At 37.2% G+C, this 26,582-nt stretch overlaps 1 protein-coding gene and 1 pseudogene across 1 annotated transcript in view; both read right to left on the reverse strand.

Moving 5' to 3' along the window:
* FGF14 (fibroblast growth factor 14) overlaps nt 1-26,582 on the reverse strand; it is a 670,777-nt gene that overhangs the window by 513,462 nt on the left and 130,733 nt on the right. The gene's annotated exons all lie outside the window — the stretch shown is intronic.
* Nucleotides 13,484-19,059, reverse strand: LOC135968144 (large ribosomal subunit protein eL39-like; annotated as a pseudogene).

Below are 26,582 nucleotides of genomic sequence, written 5' to 3' on the forward strand. Positions count from 1 at the left end.
TTCAAAAATATTTTAAAGTCCAAAATAGATTACATAATTGTATAAACCCAAGTCATTGGTGATAAATATCTAAGCCCGACATTTGTTTATAACAACACATAATTGAATTGTTCAGTTGAAATAATTAACAACAAAAAAACTAATTTTCAAGTACTGATATAAAATAAGTTGGGGTATCAGTGTGATAAAAAGTATGGTAAAATGGAAAGCAGGCAGGAAGACCAAGGTCTCATAATTAAGAGCTGTGTGACTTTGAGAATTTTCTTTTTACATTTCTCTGGCCCTTGATGAAATGTATGCAATAAGAGAGTATGACAATCCACCACATGATGTTAAAATAAGTGTTTAGCCTGGTAACTGGCAAATAGATGGTAAGCAAGAGTGAAGCTACTAGCAGTAGTGCTGTAATTAATGAGCATAAATACAGAAAACAGCTGCAAAGAACAGTTCCTCTCACTGAAACACTATTAAAAATCTTTTGGCAACTATGTTGATAAGAACTCTTTCATTTCAAGTCCTGCTCAGGTTTCTCTTCTTGTGTTGTCTCGACTAAGCAGATGCTCTCAAGCATCTCTTACTATTCTCATCCCATCCTGTTCTGCACTGGGATGCTTTTCCCAGTGTACAAGCCCCTCATCATTATATTTAGTAAGTGCTAATTCCTTATCTGTGTGATTCCTTCAAAGTTTTCCCTAAATTCTAAGTTTTCAATGAGAATACTATAAAGGCAGTCTGTATTCTTCGTGTGTCCCATAAAATTGAAACTGGTACTTATTACTCTGAGACTGAATCTTCTTGGAATTTGTGGAGCACTATAGATCTGTGCTGGGTCTGAATTCTGCATTTTTGAGTTCTGTATTTGTCCTGAGTTCTTTTGTTGAGAAGTGTAACTTGCAAGTTGGTTGTGGAGTAAAAATCTCATCCCTGATACATAAAAATAGGGATGCCATGGTTTCTGTGCAGCTCTCACAACCTCTCTGGTTTCCTAGGGTTCTACTTTTTGACCAATTCACACACACACAATTGCATGAGCTAATAAATAAATAAATAAGCACAGCACTTAAAATGAAAAAAAAACTTCCTTAAAATTATATTATCATCAAATTAAAGAAGTTTGAAGGCTTTTGAGGAAGCAATGGATGAGAGCCAAGTGTACAACTGTCACGTGAATCTATATGAATTATCTCAAGTCCTTTAGGTTTTTCATGCCACTGCATACAACGAGCTGAATATTTTAATCAGGTAAAAATCATGGTGCCATTTTATCACACAACTGGTTTTGTGAGGCAAATATATCTTCTTCTCAAGTAAAAACTATTGAAAATGCCAATGAGATGTGCCCGACCCAGTACAGAGAAAGCAGCTGTGCTCCATCCCAGCAGAGGCCATGTGGACGTCCTCTTATATCCTAGGATACCTTTCCAGGGAAGAACCACTTATGTTTCCGTTAACACACACAAATACACAGAGGAAAACAGATTTAATGTGTTTAAACCCAGAAATGATATAATTTCACAATAATAGTCTTTCAATAAGGTAGTAGAAAAAACACCAATTTATTCTTATAACATAAAATGTGGAAACTACCAACTACCTCTAATCAACATCAAAAGATAAGAAAAGCAGTTGCTCTCAATTTAGGGAATGCCTGCAGAGATATTTATCACATCTTCTTTTCAGAAATCCCAACCAGTGGACAAATCGGCTCTGTATGTGTGCTCCTTCTTTAAATGATCCCAAATGCCATCTACGGCCTACCTGAACTTGAGTGAGTCATGCAATCATATCTATAAAAAGACAAGGTACACAGACAGCCTCTCCTAAGAGTTACTTGTAACAATTCAGATCCAAAAGAATAATGTAGGTGTGTCTCCCTATGCTTATAGCAGTTTGTAAATATAAACACTTCTATTAGAAGCTGGTAGTTAGAAAACATTAGAGAACAATTACTGAAATGTCTTTAAAGTATTTATGATGAGTCTTTTTAAAATGTAGACTAAGTTTCACCAAGAAAGGATCATGTTGGCCTTATTTTTATTTTCATGACTGGGGCTCATCAAAGTGCCTAGCATATAGGAGGGATTCAATTGAAAGGTTTCTAAATGAAGGAGTAAATTTATTAAATAAGTAATAGCAACTTAGAAGTAGAAAAAAATTATCCATAAACTCAAATTCTGCTACCATTAATATTTCTATATAATTTCCTTTAGATTGTTAATTTTATAAGGACTTCATGAAAAATAATTGTAATAGGATGATAGCATTTCCTGAACACACACTATCCTCTGGACTAAATAAACACCTCTCAGCACCACCTCATTTAATAAGCACACTGCATGTGTTGAGGGCTTCTATTACCCTCAAAAAACAAATATGAGAATTGAGATATGTTTTTAAAGTGTCATTTGATATTTAAAATTTAAATTTTTGCTCAATATTCAGGAACAAATCTGTGTGCAAGATAGATCAAGTGCATACAATTTTAAAGTATAGTAAGAAAAACATAAACTTAGCAGCTTACAATCTGGTAAAAACCGGATGTCTTCATTTTTCCTACTTACCACTTGAAAAACTTTACTTGCAGTTGATCATGGTACATAAAACATCACCAATGTTTTGTTTCATTCCTTTCTTTCTAAAACAGATTATGTGATAGGTGGACATTATCATTTTCTCTTGTCTTCGAAAAGAAGTGAAGCACAGAAAGTTCAAGTAATTTAGCCAAGATATCAGATAGGCCACTGGGAGATATATTCACAGAATTCATCTCTCCTTTATGTCAAGACTACTGCTTTTGCTATATGTATTGTCAAAAAATTTAAGAATGATCATACTCAATATGAGAATTGATAAAGCAAATGACCAAGAATATCAAAGTTGTTACACCCCTTGGCAGTCATTATAATGTTGTTAAGATTTTCAAATTGCCAATCAGCGTTCAAATGTTGAATTAACAAAGAAAGCAAGCAATGCTACACAGATGTAACTGTCTAGGCTACCTTTTGAAAATCAATGTGAGTTGGTTTGAAAGTGTAATGGCAAATCCTCAACTTTTATCCCCACGCCATGCAAAAGCACTTAAAACAGATGGAGTTGGCACTGACAGAGAAGGCAAAGCAAATTTCAACACAGAGAAACACAAATCCTTGTTATTCATTGGGGAAAATGAGGAAATTTTATATCCAGGTTTGTTAGGCAGTTAATGATGGACTGTTAGGCAGTTAATGATTGACTCTATTATGTTTCAATCAATCAACATCAAATTAGCTTAAAATGGCCATATTCCACAAAGCAATGTATAGATTTAATGCTATTCCTATCAAACTACCAATGACATTGTTTACAGAACTAAACAAAACTACTTTAAATTTTATATGGAACCATATATATACACACACATACACGTATACATATATGTGTATATACGTATATGTATATATGTATATGTATACATAGTATATAGTATACATAGTATATAGTATACATAGTATATAGTACATGTGTATATAGTATATATACATATATGTATATACGTATATGTATACGTGTGCGTGTATATATATACACATATATATGTGTCTGGGTAAAGAAAACATGGTACATATATCTTATGGGATACTACACAGCCATAAAATAAAAGATCGTGTCCTTTGCAGGAATGTGGATGGAGCTGGAGGCCCTTATCCGTAGCAAACTAACATAGGAATGGAAAGCCAAATATTGCATGTTCTCACTTATAAGTGGGAACTAAATGACAAGAACATATGAACACAAAGAGAGAAACAACAGACACTGGGACCTATTTGAGGGTGGTGTGCGAGAGGAAGGAGAGGAACAGAAAAAAAGCAACTATTAGGTACTAGGCTTAGTACCTGGTGTGACAAAATAATCTGTACAACAAACCCCCATGACACGAGTTTATCTATATAACAAACCTGCACATGTACCCTTGAACCTAAAATAAAAGTTTTTTTGAAGTATATACTTTGCTTTGCTTGTAACGCATGGCTTTCAGCATTTTGGAATACATAAAGAAGTAGAAAATATTGTCCCTTTCTTTTTGACTCTTATTAATGTATACTTCTTTACCAACTAAAATAAAGTGAGGAAACAGATAAAATGAGACAAAGCTATAGACATGCATTTTACAGAGGTTTAGAGTACATATATCTTATTTGAGATAGTCAAGATTCCAGTAAAAGTAGAGGGGTGGAAAGTAGACTTGATGTGTTCAGTATAAAAATGTGGAGAACAGTCTGACTCAAGCATAGTGTTTGTATAAAGGGAAAAGTGGAGTACAGAGTGGGAGAGGGAGATGGGGGCCAGATTACCAAGAGGTTCGGGTTCTGGGCTAAGTTTGGATTAAATTCGCCAGGAAATTGTGAGCCATGTATTTTGCACCAGGAATTAACAGAATGAAAGCCATGTTTTAGGATGACTTCAGGTGAAATACGCAAAACATATTACATGCAGAAAGAAAAAGTGAAGGGAGAAAAAACATGCACACCATCTTTCATGATGTGAAAAATAACTGAACAAGACAGGCAGTAGAACGAAAGGTGAAAGAAGCATTAAAAGAAAAGAGTGATTGAGATTTGATGACTGATTACATATAAAGCAAGGGAGCAGTAGGAGTCCAAACCCCAAACTTTCAAGTCTAGATGATCAGGAGAATAACAGTGCCATTGATAGACTAAGGAAGTGCAGGAAGTAATGTCCTGGGAAAGAAAGGATTGAGTTTAAGATACATGGGTTCTAGGTACGATGGGGCATCTATGTAGAGCCACGGAATGCTCAGTGCAGACATATATCTGGAAACATGTGAATGGAGGCTAGAGGGAAGTCATGGCCTGAAGATGACAATTTAAGAGCATTTACTACAATGGATGAGATTTCCAAAAATGATGGATTTACCAAGGAGTGGGAGTTTATCCCTGTTACTCCCTTACTTGAGAACAAGGAAAAGGAGATACAGTGAGCAAGAACTGGTTAAAAAAGTAGACAGAACTTGGATACCAAAATGATGTTCAAATCAGAAGGGAAATTCCTAAAATGGTCAGAGAGCATAAGTGCTAAAAAAAAAAAAAAAAAAAAAAAAAAGTAAATTGACCACAATCAGAAAGAAAACGTTGGCCTTGAAGACAGTAGTTCTGCAGAATGATGGTAGCTGTTGTTGAGGGTCATGGACAGAGCAGACAGTGTGGAATGCAGACTGTGTGTGAGAGTGACCAACAGCTCAGAGAATTATGGTATGGTACTGAGAGGGGTGTGTGTGTGTGTGTACGTGCGCACATGGGTGCATTCACGTTCGAGGGTATCTTCTGTTATCTTCTGTGTTGAAATATGTAACACTGAAAGTTGACATAGGACTTCACCTGTGTCTATTTCAACTGAGTTACCAATCTGGTGGTCCTCAGATATCCTAGTGAAAGAGAGCACTTCCTTCCTGTTCCCCAATTCCTAATCAACAGTCTTAGAATACTCTTTCACATCTCTTGAATTCTTTGGTGCAATTCAAAGATACATAAAGGATTTCTTCAGAGTTAGAGTGCAGAGCATTTTCTTCTGCCTCCTCATGAGAAATCTCTCATGGACTCTAGAACCAATTACCATGGGCTGGGAGGACTGGCTATCCTCTCTGACAGTAGTCTAAGTGGGAGGCATGAGTACTCCTCCCCGGACCAGGCCCGCCATAAAAGAAAGGGAGATGGTCTTGATCCTGCTTATGTAAGAAGACCACCCCCAGGGTATAAAGACACATGGGTTCCCTATCAATGGAACTGTTGGAGAGGACGCCCCTTAAAGCACCATCTTGGAAGGAGTAAGCTTTAATATCAGCCAAGTTGACAGAAAGCAACAGAGCTAGGTCACAACTGTCTTTCTGCTTAGCCTCTTACCTACACTGCGCCCTATCGGGGAGCTAAATGCAGTTGCCAAAGGGAGGAAGTGCGCAAGGAGAGGACAGCCACAATTTCTCTAGGACACAGGCTTCCAATGTGAACCTCCTCTGACCTGGGAGAAGTCCAAAGTTAATGCACTTCTTTGGAATCTTAATTTTTGCACAGTATATGTGCATTTACTTTTGGAATTAAGTCTGTTTTTATATCAAGAGGAATTTCATTATCTGAAAGTGATCAAGTATCACAGCCTCATCCAAGCCTTCTCCAAAGGAAAAGCAGACCACCCCCACCAATGTGTAAAGGAACAGGGTAGGCAAAGTGGAGTTGATTTTTAATGAGTTCAGACATAAGTGTGACTGGAATTGAATATTATGTTCCCCTTCTGGGTAATCACAGTGCATTGTGATATATTAAAAGCCCTGAGAAATCCTGCAATAAAGAAGTCTGTTCACTTTGTTAACCCTGATATTTCCCAAATCTATTTAAAGAGAAATATTTGTTTCAAAGAATGCTGATTAATATGTTGATAAACTAAGATTAATATTTCATTAAACAGAGTTTGAAAAGCATTGGTCTATACATTTGGCATATTACTAAATCTCTATCCCATAAAACATATTTAGGAATGCCTACATACATAATGGCTTATTCCAAAGAAGGACCTATTTAATGTTATTCCTTTATTTATAAATGTTATAATAAAATATATTTAGAGTACTTTTTCTGCAAATCTTTGCTTAGCTAACCTCATTGAGAAATTAAGAATCTTACATACATGAATTTTCTGGATAACCAGAACTTTCTCCTAGAAACTTTAACACTTGAAAATATCAACCATTGAAAATAAAACCTCTGAACATCATTCAGATTTTTATTACACAAAGTTTTCATTATAAACATAAATGCTACATCGAATCACTACTCACTGGTATGGTATCTTTGTCTCTGGGAACTATGGAGATAGAGGTACAAGGTTCCCTCCGGGCTGCTGGCTTCTTAAGGCCTGGATGTCTGTTTGAAAATTCCTTTTATTTCCTGCCTTGCAATCCACCTGTCTGCTGCTGCACCCAGTCAGAAGGCTCTGAGTGAAGGCTTGAGCTTTTATGGCACTCCAAGCCTCTGGACTTTGTAAAAACTGTTGGTTCCCCAAGAACCTTTTCTGTTGGCTTGTTGGATTTTGTTTTACTCACTTGCAAATTAAATCTTTTAAAACACCAAGAAACAGGAACTCATGATGAAACAGCATTTCTTTCATCCTGAGGACTGCTGTAGACAGTAAAGTTTGTACACTACATAAAGGACAAAAACCAGGGGTGAGGAGGGCTAAAGTCCAGTGGAGATGCCAGCCATCCAGTTCTGAGCCTGTAGGATTTGGGTTTTCTCTACTAGCTACACTCTGCACAACCAGAGGAGGCACATCTTCCAAATTCACGTCAGGGCAATTGGAACCCAGCCTCCCTGGTGCTTCAGTGGAAATCAGATGCCACACCCTTTACATGACTCTTTTTAGACTTCTCTTCCTGCATCCTCCAAGTATTGTTACCAAATCTCTCCTTCTACCAAGCCTCATCCAATCCCCAAACAATGTTCCCTTTATTGCCAAAAGCACACCCTTATCTAAATATCACTGATAAATTTGAAATGAAATTTATGAATCCATAAAACTCATTTTTTTTGTTCCTCTGCATCTCAGCCTACAGAGGCTATGACCCACAAATGGATAAAATTAATTATCGCCATAATGCTGTACCAGTCCAGTCACAATGTTTTACTGACCCCAGACACCTGTATATTGATGTGGCTAATCTGATCTGTCTGGACCATGTTAGGAAAGAAGATAGCTGGGAAAGGCTTTATGCACCTTTTGCAACCAAATAGAAAAAAAAAAAAAAAGAGCCACTTGCCAAATGTAGGTAGCATGGGAAGAACTGGAGCAGGACACATCCTAAGGGTTGACATGTACTTTTTTACATGGCTGAGGCCACTGAGGCAAGGCCTAGCCCTGCTAGAGTGGGAAACTCACTGGTTTTATGGGGCAAAACCAGGTTTTGATTCTCCCACTTAACTGCTGTACAACTTTGCTGAACTTCGATTCCCTCATCAATAAAATGGAATCGGTAATAATAACTTGCTTCCCAAGGCGAGGATTTCATGAAATATAGCCATACATTGGTATCTGAGGGGACTGGTTCCAGGACCTCCCACACATGCCCAAATTTGCAAATACTCAAGTCCCTGTTATAAAATGGCATAGTATTTACATATGACCTAGGCACATCTTCCCATATACTTTAAATCATCTCCAGATGACTTAGAATACCTAATACGATGCAAATGTGATGTAAAGAGCTGTTATACTGCATCGTTTCTTATATGTATTTTTATCATTGTATTCTTATTTTTTCTTTTTTTTTTAAATTATGCTTTAAGTTCTGGTTAAATGGGCACACGCTCAGAACGTGCAGGTTTGTTACATGGGTATACACATGCCATGGTGGTTTGCTGCACTCATGAATCCGTCATCTACATTAGGTATTTCTCCTAATGCTATCCCTCCCCTAGCTGCCCATCCCCCAACAGGTCACAGTATGTGATGTTCCCCTCCCTGTGTCCATGTGTTCTCATTGTTCAACTCCTACTTATGAGTGAGAACATGGGATGTTTGGTTTTCTGTTCTTGTATTAGTTTGCTGAGAATGATGGTTTCCAGCTCCATCCATGTCCCTGCAAAGGACATGAACTCATCATTTTTTATGGCTGCATAGTATTCCATGGTGTATATTTGCCTCATATTCTTTATCTAGTCTATCACTGATGGGCATTTGGGTTGGTTCCAAGTCCTTGCTATTGTGAACAGTGCCACAATAAACATACATGTGCATGCAACTTTATAGTAGAATGATTTATAATCCTTTGGGTATATACACAGTAATAGGATGGCTAGGTCAAATGGTATTTCTAGGTCTAGATCCTTGAGGAATCACCACACTGACTTCCACAATGGTTGAACTAATTTATACTCCTACCAACAATGTAAAAGTGTTCCTATTTCTCCACATCCTCTCCAGCATCTGTTGTTGACTTCTTAATGATCACTATTATAACTGGTGTGAGATGGTATCTCATTGTGGTTCTCATTTGCATTTCTCTAATGACCAGTGATGACGAGCTTTTTTTCATATGCCTGTTGGCTGCATAAATGTCTTCTTTTGAGAAGTGTCTGTTCATATCTTTGCCCACTTTTTGATGGGGTTGTTTTTTTCCTGTTAATTTGTTTAAGTTCTTTGTAGATCCTGGATATTAGCCCTTTGTCAGATGGACAGATTGCAAAAATTTTCTCCAATTCTGTAGGATGCCTGTTCACTCTGATGATAGTTTATTTTGCTGTGCAGAAGCTCCTTAGTTTAATTAGATACCATTGTCTATTTTGGCTTTTGTTGTACTCTTATTCTTTATGGGCTTTTCCCCCTGCATATTTTCGATCTGTGGTTAGTTGGATTGGGATGTGGAATCAGATATAGAAAGCTGACTGGAGGTGAAAGTTCCGTAAACTGTAAACTGTACTGTATAAACAAATAAACTTTAAATGCTATATAAGCCTCTTAATTATGGAACCCTTGTGATTAGAAGTAAACCGGGATAGGAAAATTTCCATTTCATTGACACAAGTCTCTTTCCTGTCCCTCCCCTCAAGAAAGATGAAGACTTTATTCCCTCATCTCATGTGATTTTGAACTAATATAGGTCAAGTGAAGGCAGACAATGAACACAGCACACGGTAACACCACCTAAGGGTAGTAAGGTTTCCACCCCAGCAAGAGGGCAAGAGTGGTTGGTGATGGTGAATTTCTCCATTATTTGGAAAAATTGCTCATTAAGTTAACAACCTCAAACAATCCCCAAACTTCCAAAAACATAACATGGATAGTGGCCTTTATAAAGTTAACTTGGTTAATATTTTTGTTAATCTCACAGCGAGTGCCTATGGCATAAACTCACAATGCAGGGTGTCTGTAACGGTTTGGCCATTGTCCCAAAATGTTAGAGATGGGCAAAGTCAGCCTGGGGGATCTACTGGAGCTCTGGATCAGATCTGAGGTCATAGCTGAAAATACGTTACAGGTGGAGCTCAGGGGCTCAACCAAGATCCTCATAGTTGGGTTTACAGGAGCTTCCAGGAGAGTCCAGGAGCTTCTTTGTCACTCCAAATAACCCTGAACTCAGAAGCAATTTTATACTTTATTAAGATTCCTAAGAATTCTGATGGCCAGAAGTCTCTAGAAGACCTCTGTTTGAGGCTATCTGTAAGGAAGACCTACCACATGGTCCTAGCTTTGGTACAGATCAGGGTTTCTCAACAGCAGAATTTTTGACATTTGCAGGGGCTGAAGAATTCTGTGGTGGGGAGGTGTCCTGTTCATGGTAGGAAATTCAACAGCATCCCTGGCCTCTACCCACTAAATGCAGGTAGCATCATCCCTCAGTTATAACAACCAAAAATGTACTAGACATTGCTAAATGTCCCCTGAGGAGCAAAATGGCTCCCAGTGGGAACCACTGACATAGTTGAAGTCCTGGAGACCTGGAGAAAATATAGAGATTGAAGGCTATGGACTCCTCTCACCAACTTGCTTCATGTTTTAATTAATTGTTAATAGACTATTTTAGGAAATAGATAGGTGATACCTCTAAATCATTGATCATCTGAGACAGTTTCATGTAAATTTACCATAATGATTCTTGCTTTGGAACAAAATGTCAAATGTGAAACCCCTTTTATTCTGGTCATTGTTCACAGTGCTGTTTCCAGAATCAAAAGTGAATCATTTAGACATCATCAACCAGAAAGACAGTGCAGACCACCTCAAAATTTCCCTCTTTCATCACCGAGTTCCAGAGATAGTAAATTATTCTTCTATATTCTATTACTCCTTTGGTCACTTATTCTGATTAAATTTGAGCACGATTTGATCTTGAAAGGGAGAGGAAAGGCCAGAGGGGAAATCAAAATGTCCAACCATCTTTCGGTATCAAGTAGAGTGACAGGAAAACCGTTCAGTCAGCCACAAAACATGAACCAAAAATTGTTGAAAAATAAATAGCATTTTTACCCAAAGAAATAACATCCATTTGCCTTTGCTTTTTACATGACATTATCACACAATAAATAAAGGAGAAATAAAGCAGATGAGAGGGGGAAGCAACCCATTTAAAGGAATAAATAAGATTTATAAATCACAAAAGAAAAGAGACTGTCACGTTCAATCAGTTGTCTTATTAACCCACAGGCAGAGATACAGTCAGAAAGGTCCTATGATGGAAGACTTACCCTTGCTTATAAATGAGGCAAGATCACAAAGTAATGTGATTTCCTGGGTAAGTTGTGAGTAAGTAATTATCTCATCAAGGAATTCTGCTTCTGGGGGGCAAGTAGATGAAGAAAAACAGCCTTCCTTCTGTCTCAGACACTTCTGCTGGGAGAAAAAAGGCTACTAGTGCCTGATCTTATACATGTCCAGCTAGTTAAGACCATAGGTCTGCAGAGACACTTACCATCACCTAACTTCTAACGGGCTAATATTGTGAGTGAGCATGCTGCTTTAGGACTGTAACCTTGGTACTTCAATGCATCTTCCTTTAAACTTAATGTCAGGAAACCTTTACAAGGCATTCGTGATGGTGGGACTGGTTCTGGTGGAGAAACAGGTTTTAGAAAATAAACTTGAATTTGACAATAATTTTTTTAAAAAAACTCATTGATTGGAAAATACCCAAGACCATCCAGTTTCAACTTGGGGACAGGTGAGGCATGGCAATAACTCAAACTCTAAATCAGGATGGAGCAGTGTTTTGATTTGGAAACATAAAGGAATGGTATGAGTTGATGAAAGAGAGGGAGAAATGAAAAGAAGATTGAGAACACAGGTCACATACATTCTATGAAGTCTTTCAAAAGTAGCTAATAGGCTAGGCATGGTGGTTCACGCCTGTAATCCCAGCATTTTGGAAGACCGAGAGTTTAGGAGTTCAAGACCAGCTGGGCAACACAGGGAGACCCCATCTCTACAAAAAAAAAAAATTAAAAGAAATTAGCCAGGCATGGTGGGACACACTGTAGTCCCAGGTACTCCAGCAAGGTGAGTTGGGAGGATCACTTGAACCCAGGAGGTCGAAGTTGCAGTGAGCCGTGATCATGCCACTGCACTCCAGCCTGGGCGACACAGGGAGACTCTGTCTCAAAAAAAAAAAAAAAAGAAAAAAGTAACTAATGCAGAAGTTAAAACAGAGGTGCCTAGCAACTTGTCAAATTTTGTTGGAACATTTCTCAAACTTCCCTTGGGAACTACTGAATCAGATGCTCTAAAGAGTTAACACATCTTCTGGAATTTCCCACATTTTAAGCAGAACTTACTTCCTCCACAAGATCTGTCCTAAATTATTACATAACTTACTAGTAATTGCTCATGCTAGAACATAAGGGAAGCTTAACAAATGGGTGACATTGCTTGATTTAAAATTAAGAGTTGATGCTGATAATACAATAAAATTAGTCCATGTAGAAGAGTTTGACTTCAAGTTATATGTTATGCAATATAAGGTTTATAAATTAAATCTAAGTAGTTTTGAGTTAAAATAATTGGTCAAGAACTGAAAATATGTTGAAAAAATAAATGGTATTTTTGCTCAATGAAATGACATCCATTTACCTTCACTTTTCACATGGAATTAACACGTTTCTATCTGAATGTGGTGGCTTGTATTGAACTTGATCTGGTATATAAGGAAAAAGGAGAACTGGCTTGCATAATAATTGGCATAATAAAGGCAGTAAAATTATTACAAAACTAAGCATCAGCTAACTTAAAATTGGCATTTCTCTGTCTGATGACAATAGCATCAGAATATATAATGGTAGGTATACACGGTTTACCTATTAGAAAAACAAAAAACATAGCTACCAACAGACAGAAATGCATTGCCTCCAATAATGAGGACATTTTCTGGAAGTAAATTCTTTCATTAGTTTGCTGATGGTTTTAATGTGACATCTTTTTTTTTCCTTTTTGCATGCATGTCCATTTCTTTCCTTATTTTTTTTTTTTTTTTTTTTTTTTTTTTTTGAGATGGAGTCTCACTCTGTCTCCCAGGTTGGAGAGCAGTGGCATGATCTCGTCTCACCGCAACCCCCACCCCCCGGGTTCAAGTGATTCTTCTGCCTCAGCAGCCTGAGTAGTTGGGACTATAGGCATGCACCACCATGCCCAGCTAATTTTTGTAGTTTTAGTAGAGGCCAGGCTGATCTCAAACTCCTGACCTGAAGTGATCCACCTGCCTCAACCTCCCAAAATGCTAGGATTACAGGTGTGAGCCACCATGCCCGGCCGCATGCATGTGCATTTCTAACCAATAGAGTCCCCAACTACCCATCTTCTGCCAATGTATATTTTTCCATCAATACTTTCATTTTGCATACTTGCTGTAACTAAGCCACAAGGAAAAGGGAGAGCTTCATGCAAGAACCCAAGCATTTGACAAGGCTGAGAGTCTGCAGTGTTCCTAGAGGGGCCACCTTCAGTCTTCTCCTTTCTTTTCTTCTTCCTAGCTCTTCAAACTGAACTAATCCATGTCCCTTTCTGGCCCAATTCCTCAGCCACTTCCACCTATAGCTGTGTATTAGTCTGTGCTCATGCTACTGATAAAAACATACTTAAAGAGACTGGGTAATTTACAAAGAAAAATGTTTAACGGACCCACAGTTTCACGTGGCTGGAGAGGCCTGACAATCATGGTGGAAGGTGAAAAGCATGTCTTACATGGCAGCAAACAAGAAAGAATGAAAGCCAAATGAAAGGGGTTTCCTCTTATAAAACCATTAGATCTTGTAAGACTTCTTCACTATCATGAGAAGAGTATGGGGAAGCCACCCCCTAATTCAATTATCTCCCACCAGGTCCCTCCCATAACATGTGGAAATTATGGGAACTACAATTCAAGATAAGATTTGGGTGGGGACACAGCCAAATGACATCAAGCTGGGAGCACAGCAGCAGCTTCAGCCCACATATGAGGGACTAGCCATTTGTACTGTGCCCCACCCACCAATGAGGCCAGGAGGCCAAGCGACTGTGGAGGTTGCCTGCCTCCACCCCTCTTGCTTGCCCAAGCTGCTGTGTCCTTTCCTCTGCCACAATTGGCAGAAGGAACTCTGTCTTAGTTCCCTTTTGGGACTGCCTCACCCTAGACACTGGCCTGCCTAGGACTCTGGGAGCTTGGGATTGCTTGCCAAATCCCTACATGAGTGTTGATTTCTTGCCCCCATACTTTCAGTCTGGGGACTGGAGCCCATGAGAAGAATATGACAGTAGACAGGTCGTTCCGCCATCCCTGAGCCCAAGTTCCCTAGAATGATAGCCATCTCCAGGGATCAGTGATTCCACCTACTGTGCTGTGAGTAATGTCAGAGGAGCTGCACATGAGCTTTGTGAGAGATGTGCTCTTGATTTCATTAACTGAATGAGGAACATACAAATAATAATGTAAAAAAGTCAGGATCTCTTAAGCAGGTTTGGGACAAATACCATTCAAGTAAAACTAATGTGAAAAGTAAACACAGACCTTTACAATGGGGAGCTGATAAGCCGGTGATCCATGGTTGGACTTCAGGGGCTTTTTATTCCTCCCAGGAAGTTAATAGATAGTTTTACCTGTATGTGCATTTTTTCTAGAGAAAATTTTAATATTCTCAAAAAGAACATGATTTGAAAAAGTTAGAAATCATCTCCTCATTCACCTGCTCATTTTGTGAAGGGCACTACCATGGCACAAAGAGGCTGTCCTGAAATGTGAACATCATGATCTTACTCCTCTGTGGAAAGACTTCAGTGGCTCCCACCACTCTCCAGATGAGATCCAAAGCATGACATGCTAGGCAGCGTGCGGCTCTGGCCTCAGCTCACCCCTCCAGGTCCATGCCCACCACTCATCAACACACCTGCCCTGTGGACACAAACTGAGCCCCTCACAGCTCCTAAACAGACCACACTCCCTTTGTGAGCACATCCCCACCCCCAGCTATCTCTCCTAAATGATTTTATTTTTCTGGTTTTTTGTTTTGTTTTGTTTTTTGAAACAGAGTCTCATTCTATGTTGTTCATCCAACATCCCTTCGCGTATAAAAACTTCCCTGACTGCAACCTTGGTTCTCCAATCCCTGTTACGTGATACTCCTCCTTGTTTTTGTAGATACTCACGTCCACCTGTCTCATAGCATATACCTCATCCCACTAACATTGTGCATTTGTTTCTCTCTGGATTTATCGCCCCTGTGGGAGCCTTCCCCCCATTGACTCTTTGCTCTATCAAGGTAGGATGTTTTTAGCTCACATTTCCCAGAAGCCAGCATAGCACCTAGAAGATTCTAGGTTCTCCACATATGTTTTTTATACGAAGAACAAACGAAGCTGAGTTATGGATCAAGGTAAGGCACCGAACATCCCATACTAGCCCAAGATGCCACATAGCTAGTCTGTGATAGAGCCAGAAGTAGGAATCTGCCTCTGATTCCAGTAACTATTTCTATGACACCCATTGCTTTATATCTTTGCTCTGGAAAAAAGCAGGAGCATTTTTTTCTGCATCTTTTAAAAACGTAAGTATAAATACTACGTCTTCAGTCCTCACCAGACAGAGGGAGCTGTTTCCCACGTTCCTGACCCCCTTTCAGGAGATTCATAATTTGCATGTTGGTTAAGGTTGAGCACATCACTAGCGAAGCCCTTGATCTTCAGGAAAGAAAGAGAGAGGAGGAGGAGGAGTCAGAAAAGAAGAAAAAGAGAAGGGGGAGGAGAAGGAGGAGGAGAGAAGAAAAGAAGGGGGAGGAGGGGAGGAGAGAATAATTTTACGTAAATTTTCCTTGGGACAGAGTTGAAATCTAGTTATCTTTTGAATGGGTAACTGGTACTCAAATTCTCAGATATTTCTATCTAAAGTTAAAACTAAATCTCAAGTTGCCTCAAGTAAAAATTAGATCAGTTCACCATTGATCTTGGAAACCCAACCACGCTTTTTTTACTGGAAGTTTGTTTCAGTATCAAATGAAGATTGAGGATCAAATGCAGTGGAGAGCAAAGCAATGCCCTCCAGGCACTGACATGGCAGCATTTCAGACTGCTGGGCTCCCTAGAGCCTCTCTGTGCTGAGCTTTCCTGATGGTTCCATGGGGAGTATCAGCAATTGCTGTTTTGATTTCCTCTGCAAACCTGCAGCTGCTTCTCTTCTCCAATTCACTACAACATGCTAATAGGATGACTAGAGAGACAACTTTGCTATCTCTATCACATTGACTCCTGTTCATTTGCTGTAACATGCCAAGAAGCAAAACGGGCATCAGGATCAAGGGAAAACTAACTGGCCATGTTTTAAGACATTCTATAAATGGGCTGAGTTTGCCTTTAGAACTTTTATCCTATCCAGCAACTTGCAGTACACACCCAGTGTAGCCTGCTCGCTCTCACCTCCTTCTTGTGAGACATACTGTTCCCGTGCCTAAAGTGTTCTTCCTTGCCCTATCCCCTTCTCTGAATGATGCCTATTATACCATGTGTCTCAACAGAGAAGTTACTTACCAGCGCCTTTCCTAACTCCTCCAGAGAAGTACTCCCATTGTGCCCGCTATTGTTGCCACCTCTTTCCCTGCCCCTGTCCCAGAAAATTGTCAGCTACCTGGGGGAAGAAACTGTGTCCATAGGAGACACTCAGATACCCAAAAAGTGAATAACTGAAATGGTTTCATCTGAACAGATTCATGTCATTTTATTTTAGATCAGTGTCTACAAAAAATGACATCAGGCCCCAGTAAGGGCAAAAAGATCATGGGATCCTAGTAAGATCCACTCGGACTGTCTGACAATTAGGATAAAACAAGGCACCAAAAACAAAGGAGAAGTTTTGTAAGAAGCAATTAGATAATTTTGGAAAATATTTAAGGAGCTTTACCTTTAGCTTCTTGGCTGTTACAAATTTTAATTCAGCTTGGCTGGATGTCATAGAAGAAAATCGTTGAGACATTTAAACCAATAGCAAAGCTACCAGCTTTAAAGAAATGGGAAAAAATGAAAGTAAATGAAAACCAATGTGAATGTAGCATCTTTAAAGAATTATAAATTAGCTGGAAGCAGCATCCAAATAGCAGTTCCCAAGATGTCACTATGTAATTATAGCTCATCAGCACATGTCTTGCATATTCCAAAATAACCCGTTATACTACCCTCTCTTTCCCAAACTGGGGAAGGAAAGATGACAGCAGGCCTCAGAAATACTGACTAAATGGTTCCTTTCTAACAAGGGTGGCTATCAGCTTTGAGTGTCCAATGTCTTCTATAAAAATACATCACACATAAGGAAATATAAAAGCACATTCCTAGAATTCAAATTAAACAGTCTAATTTTCAAAGACTTTCATAAGTTTTTAAAGACAAAATTTTTCCTATTGAATTTTAAACAAAGAAGAAAGTATTACCCTAAAAATAAAATAGGGCGTACCCAGTAGGTTTTGTTGAGCTGGGCGTATGTAGGAGTCTTTTTGCCCATGGCCTCTTTGGTGTGATCACCCAAAATGCTTGACAGATGGGATGCATGGCTTCATTAGCAACTGTATCAGGATGCATGGAGAAAGGGGGCCCATTGAAGTTGAGTGTTTGGCTACGTGATTCTTCCCGGAAGCAGCAGGCTTGTGGATTCACTCAGTACTAGTTGTGGCTGAGGGCAGGGCAAATTCCACTGAGCAAACAGATGTGAATGTTATAAAGCAGATGCTGATTTTTGGTATCACATTATTGGGAAAATTTTTTTTTCATGGATAGAACAAGAAACATTTGTACTGTTTTTACTCTAATAGATGCTAAAAATAAAATATTTTAAGGTTATAACACTTAAACATTTTAAGTGCTTAAGATGAAATATTTAGGTATTTAGGTTAAAACACTCTAAAGCTTTTCAGAAGCAAACGTTTGCTATCTACAACGGAAATAAAAATTCAGAATCATTATTTCATACCTACTGTTGCTTGGATCTCCCTTTCAACCAATCAAACTTAAAAGGAAAAATCACTTTTTATTTCATGCTCACTCTGTTCCCCTGTGTGAGGAACTTTATCAAGAAAAACTGGTGCTACAATTCCTATCACTGAGACCCTTCTAACCTTGTTGTTCCTTGGTGGGTAAATGTTTATATTAAAAAGTCATTCTAAAATTCCTAGCAGGAGTAATTATTTTGATAGATTTTCAAGTATAAATGTAGCTCTAAAAAATCCATGCACATATCTGTTACATTATATAATAATGATCCAATATAGCCAAGTAAAGCCAAAATTTAGCACCTACTAACAGGTAAGCATTACGTTAGGCGGTGGATTCTCAATGGTTGAATAACACACTTTCATTGATATTTGGACTTTTTATGAAGCCCACAGTAGTTCATGTTTACCTTTATTTTATTGCTTTTATTTCGATACTTTTATTTAATGTCATCTCAGAAGTCAGTGCTTGATTGATTTTTATTTGAACAAAAGGTCTCACGTATTTATTACTGAACCCAGCAAACCAACACGTTCATAACAGATTCAGATAGAAAAAAATATATTCCCAACAAAATATGTCCAACTCTCCAGATAGTGGTGACATTTTCATTTTGATATGGTAATATGGTTGCGACCCTCAGACAGCATAAATGTGTGTGCCGTCTCATGTGCAATTCCGTATAGACCCAGTTTGGTTCTTCGCCAATGTCTCCTTTTGGAGTTGTACCTGATTTTATTACCAGTTTTCTTCTGAATCCACTGGGGAATGGGATCATTTTGCTTTTGTTTCTTGGCCAGGAATCACTTAATCCTAAAAGTCTTGTGAGAAGACATGGCGAGAAGCGGAGTCAAGCACACACCACGATGGCACAGAAAGGATGATTTATTTTTTTAAAGAGCAGATTTTATAGGATATTTCTTTGAACTTTAGTAAGGTGGACTTGCTGTCATTTTAAAGATGGAGAAATGGAAAAAAAAAAAAAGATGGAGAAATGGAGTAGTAGGCAGTGAAAAATTATGTAGTATTATAATTTGATGAATAGGACAAAGACTCAGTCTCAAGTCCTAAGGGTTTATATAATACCACATTTTCTTCTTCATTCCTTAAACACATGAAAGGCACCTCCAATAGAGACAGTACCTATTGTGCATGAAGATTAGAGAGAGATTATGAAGTAATTCAATACCAATATTCTCATTTTATGTCAACTTTTACAAAAACATATACTTAGCTCACTTTGTATATATCAGAATTACTAATTTAGGCTCTATGTATTTTCATGGACTATAATATAATTTTGTTTTAAATAATGTTAGTACAGATAAAAATATTTCTAGTACCATATTTCTGGACATAATTCACATTGCTTTTAGTTCGTGCAGAATTGCTACAATTCAGAATTTGTTTAAGAAGTGACCTAGAGGGAAAATCAGAATAAACACTCTTAGACAGTGAAATAATTCATTCTCTGGTATATGGCTCTGTTTAAGGTATTTGAAAGGCCAAATATAAGAACCAGGGGGAAAAAGTTGATTGACATTTAGGGGCAGAATCAATTTGAAACTTTAGTCTTTCCAAACTGGCTGCATATCACAATCACCATGTGAGGGGTGAGGGCTTAGATAATCTTTCCAAATCGAGAACTCCTAGAGGTTTTCTCTTTCCTTTTTTTTTCTTTTTTTTTTTTTTTTTTTTTTTTTTTTTTGGCATATCTGAGATAATCCTAATAATTTGTATTTTTTTTTTTTTTTTTTTTTTTTTTTTTTTTGAGACGGAGTCTCGCTCTGTCGCCCAGGCTGGAGTGCACTGGCCGGATCTCAGCTCACTGCAAGCTCCGCCTCCCGGGTTTACGCCATTCTCCTGCCTCAGCCTCCCGAGTAGCTGGGACTACAGGCACCCGCCACCTCGCCCGGCTAAGTTTTTGTATTTTTTTTTTTAGTAGAGACGGGGTTTCACCGTGTCAGCCAGGATGGTCTCGATCTCCTGACCTCGTGATCCGCCCGTCTCGGCCTCCCAAAGTGCTGGGATTACAGGCTTGAGCCACCGCGCCCGGCCATAATTTGTATTTTTAAAAGAATTTCTATGTACTTCTGAGGTATAATAAATTTGGGAAACCAATTTTAGATGAATTGAGATCAAAGCTGTTTGAATCATAGCTCTGTCATTTGCCAGTTTTGAGAGTTGGAGAAACAATTTAAGACTCATGATATTCATCTATAAAAATGAAGCAAAATAGACCTTTCTTATGAGATTTATACCAGGATTACAAAGGACAATGAAATGCTGAACACTGACACCAACGCAAAGTTGAGGCTCAAAAAAAATTTGCATTCTTTGCTCCTTCTCCATAAAATTAGCATCTACTATTGACGTGGAAAGCATGAAATATATAAAGCATGAAAACTGGCCAAAAAAAAAAAGTTCTGACCATTTCAGCTGATTGAGTTACATGGCCATTAAATCGTCTGTGTTTTTTCTAGGACAATATCAGACACTTAAAGCATATTTCTACAAACCAAATAAGTCTAAGGGCTTCATTTTGTCCTGTACGATTTGGGGTTCTAGCAGAAAATAACAAATTTCTTGTTGAGTAGGGAGTTTATAAAGGAATTATTTACGAGTCTATACAGGTTGTACAGAAACCACAAAGGATAGTAACACTATCTGGGAGCTAAAGATGGTGGGGGGCTAAAACACCTGAGTCAAAAAGGGTAAGAGGGGAGTGGTTATTTAAACCTGGAATCAGGGAAGGATCTCAGAGGAACCATGACCTATTGTCAAACGACACAGTTGGTCCACAGTGACTGTCAGGAAGAGGGTATTAGGACAAAATCCCCAATCTCACTCTTCTCCTGCTAGTTGCTTGATCATGCAGCCCATTCGCCAAAGGTCAAGGTCAGTCTCCCAGGGCACAGCACGGGATGGAGAAGAGCTGACAATAGATAGGAAGAGGAAATCGGAGGCATCCCATGTAAGTCCTATGTCATTCTGTATCATAAAGAAACACAGTCCTTCATCCCAAAGTAATTAAAAATAGTTCTAACACATACTTGTATCTTTTGAAAATATTAAAAGAAATTCAATTCATAAAGAAAAAACACAAATTTAAAATGTCTTTTCTCTCTTTTTAACTTGGCCTCTCTCTTCCTTTTTCATTCTCATTCTCCATCAAAACTTTCCTCCAAAATGAGGTCTCCACTGCCCTTTATTTCTCCATTATGTTTTTGTGTAAGTAAATTTTGGCTCTTTCTGGTATAAACTTCTTAACTCTCCATATCCATTTCTGCCTCGCAAACGCTCAGAAACAGAACTGCCAGGTTCATTATCTCTTTTAGCAAACATGACGGAAGGTGAGGATAAATGGAAGTAATTGCAAGCACGGACACACTGATACGCACTATTGTCAATCTCCATCAGACTTGGTGAAAAAATCAGAGCTCATCCGAAGACAACTCAAGCAAAAAGCAGAATCTATTATGGTCTTCTATAAGCCATGACTTGGGGTTTTTTCCATGTGGAAAAATGGAAGTGTTTTTCCATATGTAAAATGTAAATATTGACTGTACCTGATACTTGCATTAGAATTGGTAGCTTTCCAAATTTTCATGTCTTATTCTGTTTGCTTCCCACAAAATAGCCTTGTGAGGTAAGTAGCAATTTTTATCCCCTTAAGACTGAGAAAAATTTAATGACTAAATAGAAGAATCACAGCTGGTAAGTGAAGAAATCAAAATTAGAATTCCAGAATACATTTGTCCCTAAGAACTGAAAACACTTTACCTAAGAATTGAAAACACTGAAGTGTTTTCTTTTTGGAAAAAAAAAAAATTTTAATTGATGCAAATGTTTACTTTGATTACTTTATTTTGAAGCATACTAATGGAGATTTCTTGTAAAATATAAGAAGAAAAAAATATTTGTTTACTTCCTACATTGTAATTTAAAACATTGATTAAAATAATTAAGAATTAGATAAAAGTATGATTGCAATGAAACTGGGAAGCTATGACAACCCCACAAAAAAAGACAAAGAAGACTATTGCAAAATACAATTGAATTGATACAAAATGAGAGAAAAAATAAGGGACAACTCATCTCTCTAGATCTTGACCAAGATGCAGATTTCTTAAAAGTAACTGGTAATTAGTGATCCTTTACTTAGGGTGAGAAAACGTAGGCTTAACTTCTACTTCCCAGAACAGTAGAAGAGGCTGACTAGAGGTGAATGACAAATATTGGCCATTTTTGTTTCTGTTTTTGTTTTTCCCATTAAAACTCCTGACACCAAGAAACTGCCAAAGATGGAGTTAGATGGAGTTAGAAGAGCTGAAGAAAGAGGAACCTCCCTCTTTGTAATTGCATACCAAGGTCACCAGATCTTAGAGTGATAAGTAAACTCTAAATTACAAAAGTAAAATGTGTAATTTAAACATCCAATTACAACAAGCCTAATCCTCTTTGTGGGTGATCTGCTCATCTCAAAGAGAGAATACAGGAGGGAGAGAAAGAATCAAAGATCAGATAAATACCACATTTTATAAAAGAATTGCTCCCAATAAGCAGAACCAAATTTATATCAAATGATATTCTTAAAGAATCTAAAGAAAACATGTAACATGGACCATGGATTCTGGGTGAAGAATTTTAAAAAGATATTAAATATATAAAAGAGGGATCAAAGATAACAGAGATAAAACATGAACTCACCAATTTCAGAAAATAAATTGAAAATATCAGTATAGTCATTTTTCAGATGAAAACTACACTTAAAAAAGAAAAGAATGGAATATATACTGCTGAAACCAGTAAGAAGCAAATTACACAAAAATAAAGGAATAAACATATAAACTCACTGGAGACAGAAAACAATAGTTAACGGAAGACAAAAAGTGACCAAATAGTCAAAATTGATATTCTTGAAGAAAACAAACAAAAACAAAGAAACAGGCAAAAGCTCAATGGTTTAACAAAAGAAGTCTTTCTTGAAATAAAAAAATGATGAAGTTAAAGAATCACACTGTGTTTACAAAGAAATGATGTGGAACGTTAACTGAAGATTCTAGTGAAGTTACTGGACCTTAAGACAAAAGATAAACTTTCTATTCAAAAATATTGGGTTAGAATTATGCCCATGAGCCAGATGACTGATTTCGGGTTCAACCACGCCCTAGTAGGGGCGCTTCTCAATGAAGGGATCTGAGACTTCTCCCTCTTTGTGCCTCCAGCACTGAACAGTGTGCTTGGCACAGTGTGGTGGAGAAAAAGCAAATTGGGAGCATTTCAGACATCAACTTCCAATGACCAATGCAGTGGAGAAATGCTGGCAAAATTCTAACAGAAAAAATATATGACTCATACATTGAATACTCAGCCAAGATTTTTCAGTCAAGTATATAGACAAAAATAATATATTTTTTGGAATATTCAAGGACATATGAAATATATTGGCCATTTTTAAAGTTATGCATCATACATGTAAAGGATATATGTATCATATCTATGGTTATATATATGGCTATATATATACATGGAGAGAGAGAGAAAGATATCTTCAAGCAAGAGATAAATTTAAATAATGTGTTCCCTATAAAGGATGAGTGCTAGTGCTAGATCAATATAAATGAAAAACTAGATTTAAATAAACAAGATAATTATGGTTACAGAACAGAATGTAAATGTTATAATCCTTGATATTTTACAATCATGTAAAGTACTAAAATTAGGGGGTAAAGGAAAATACAAACATAGTAATTTCTAAGTTTCAAAGCAGACAGACATTGTACAAAGTTTATAATCAAAAAATAGTTATTCAAATGTATTATCTAAAGATATTGAGAAAACTACTAAAAGAAGCTGGTTAGTTTAGCTGACATTTTTCACGCCTCAAAAAATACAAAGAAAAAGGAGTATATTCTATTTAGCTATAAACAGATAAGAAGGAAACAATAAATCATGAAATACAATCTTCTAAGACATCAGAATAGGACCACACACATTTATGAAATCAATAAATGTAAATGGAATAAAATTTACTCTGAATAGAAAAGCTGCCATAATAGTGAAAAACTTACCCTTAAGGACACAAAAATGTGAGCACTTTGAGGACAAAGTCTTGGTCTTTGTTCACCATTGTCTCCGTGACATCCAACATAAGTCCAAGCACATTGCAGGCACTTGGTATCATTGACTAACTCACTAAGGTTAGTGAAATAGTTCATAATAATCCACACAAATAATGTGTAATTATAAAAAACTTTTTCCTTATTGTAAAAAACAATAAGGAAGATCTAAAAATGACTGATGTGAACATTTTTGCATGATAATTTTGGTGAAAATGCCGCAGAATAATGTTATACTATGATATCATTTGAGTAAAACCAAAATATATAGATACTATATAAAAGTTATGTAAGTTATAATACATTATATACATATATAATGTTGTGGATACAGGAAAACGTCTAGATTAATATATGCAGATACATATGAAAATCTCAATAGAGTTTCTAATAAAGGAAACCAGGGATGATGGGAGAAAGAGAATTTCACTTCTTATTTCTGACCTGTTATATTTTAATTTTATATGATGAATGTGATTTTATAATTTAAATCATATAAATCAAAACTTAATAAAGACTACAGATGTTACCCGGAAATTTCTAGTCAAAAATTTATTTCCATCAAAAGACTGACTAATCTTTTGATAAGTCTAATGATAAGCTCACCATGGCAACCAATTTTATCTGCCTCTATAAGAAGATCATTCAATAGATTACTAAGAAGATAGAAATGTTATTTATGCTGGCAAAATAATATTTATATTGTGTACCATATCACCTAACAATTAGCAATCTAGAGAGATACAACTTTCTCATTAAATGGTGAAGTGACATTCAACTGAGAAAAACATAAGTCAAGCTTAATGTTTGGGTGATACAGAAAAATGTGGTCTGAAACAGGCAGTGAATGACTTGTTAGGCACAAATATTGGAAAAGTGAAAAACAGTTCATCAGGAAAAGCAAAAGTCACGAAGTCCTAGGTGGAGACCAACTGGACATATGCGAATTCAATAGTCAAGGCAATTTCTGCTAATATATCACAAATTTCACAATCAGCAATAGACTATAGTTGTAAAACAAAGTTATTTGTGTTAACTCTGAAGGTGTCTCTCAGCATGGATAGCACAGGCAGATTGGGGAAGACCATAAAAAGCATAATTCTACTTTTAATATTAGGTGGGCTATTATATAAAGAATGGTGATAACTGTTTGTCATCTCCTATAAAAACAGGATTAAGAAAAATTATATGATAGAAAATTTTATTCACATGTAGTGGGGATGTGGTGAATTTCTTGGGCAAATTAAATTATCACCCTGGCAATCTTTATTTTATTTTATTTTATTTTGTATTTTATTATATTATATTTTATTTTAGGGATGGAGTCTCAGTACGTTGCCCAAGCTGGCCTTGAACTCCTGGGTTCCAGTTATCTTCCCGTCTCAGCCTCCTGAGTAGCTAGGACTGCCAGGCATGTGCCATCACACCCAGCTCCACCCTGGCAATCTTTAACAAAAGTTGATGGAAGTCAGATGTGGTGGCACACACCTGTAATCCCTGCTACTCTGGAGAATGAGGCAGGGGGATCGCTTGAGCCTAGGAGTTCAAGGCCAGCCTGGGCAACATAGTGAGATTCACCCTTTAAAAAAAAAAAAGTCAGAAACTAGTGGATAGATACCATCTGTTTGGAAGGCCTGGTTATGATGGTTTCCACAAGCTAGGGACCTGACCAGGAGCTGTGCATCTCACCATGCCCGAGTCGAGTTGCTGCTCAAAGGCAGGGACCGGTTTTTTTCCATTATTTCACTGGTACCTAATATTGTGCCTGAGCTAGTTTTAAAAAATTCTCCGGTCTTAAATTTTTATAATTTAAAATAGAATTAATCTGTCATCTGACAATAAAGTTGTAAAATTTTAAGTAAAATGATGTTATAATAGTATTATGTGCTGCTTCAAGAAAATATGAAACATTCAGGAAAAAAAATAAAAGAACTGTATTCCTTCACTTAGAAACATCCACATAGTAAATGTCTTTCATCTCTCTCTCTGTGTGTGTGTGTGTGTGTGTGTGTGTGTGTGTGTGTGTCTAAGGTATTTCATATACTTTAAGCATAAACATAATTTTTACTCTGATTTTTATCCTCTATTGGTAGCATTTCCTATGTTATTGCACAATTTTAATAAGTCATATTTCAAAATCTGTATCATATTACATGAAATGACTTTACCACTGAATCTCAAAACATTTCTCTATAGATAGAAATTTCAGCTATTTTCATTACTGTAACACTTTACCTACTTAGGTTTGTTTTCTTAGGATAGATTCTCAGACACAGAATTACTTACCAAATATATAAAAGCTTTTAAGGATCTTTATACATATTGTCAAACTGCTTGCCAACAATTTACTTTTATAAACAATATAAGTTGAATTTCACTTACATGATTTGAGCTGTGAGCATAAATATATAGACAAGACACATATACATATATATTGTACACTGCATTGCATTTTATGTCTGGGTATTTGTTTTTCCTTCTCACTGA

Source organism: Macaca fascicularis, chromosome 17 (genome assembly GCF_037993035.2).
Source record: "Macaca fascicularis isolate 582-1 chromosome 17, T2T-MFA8v1.1".
Lineage (NCBI taxonomy): Eukaryota > Metazoa > Chordata > Mammalia > Primates > Cercopithecidae > Macaca > Macaca fascicularis.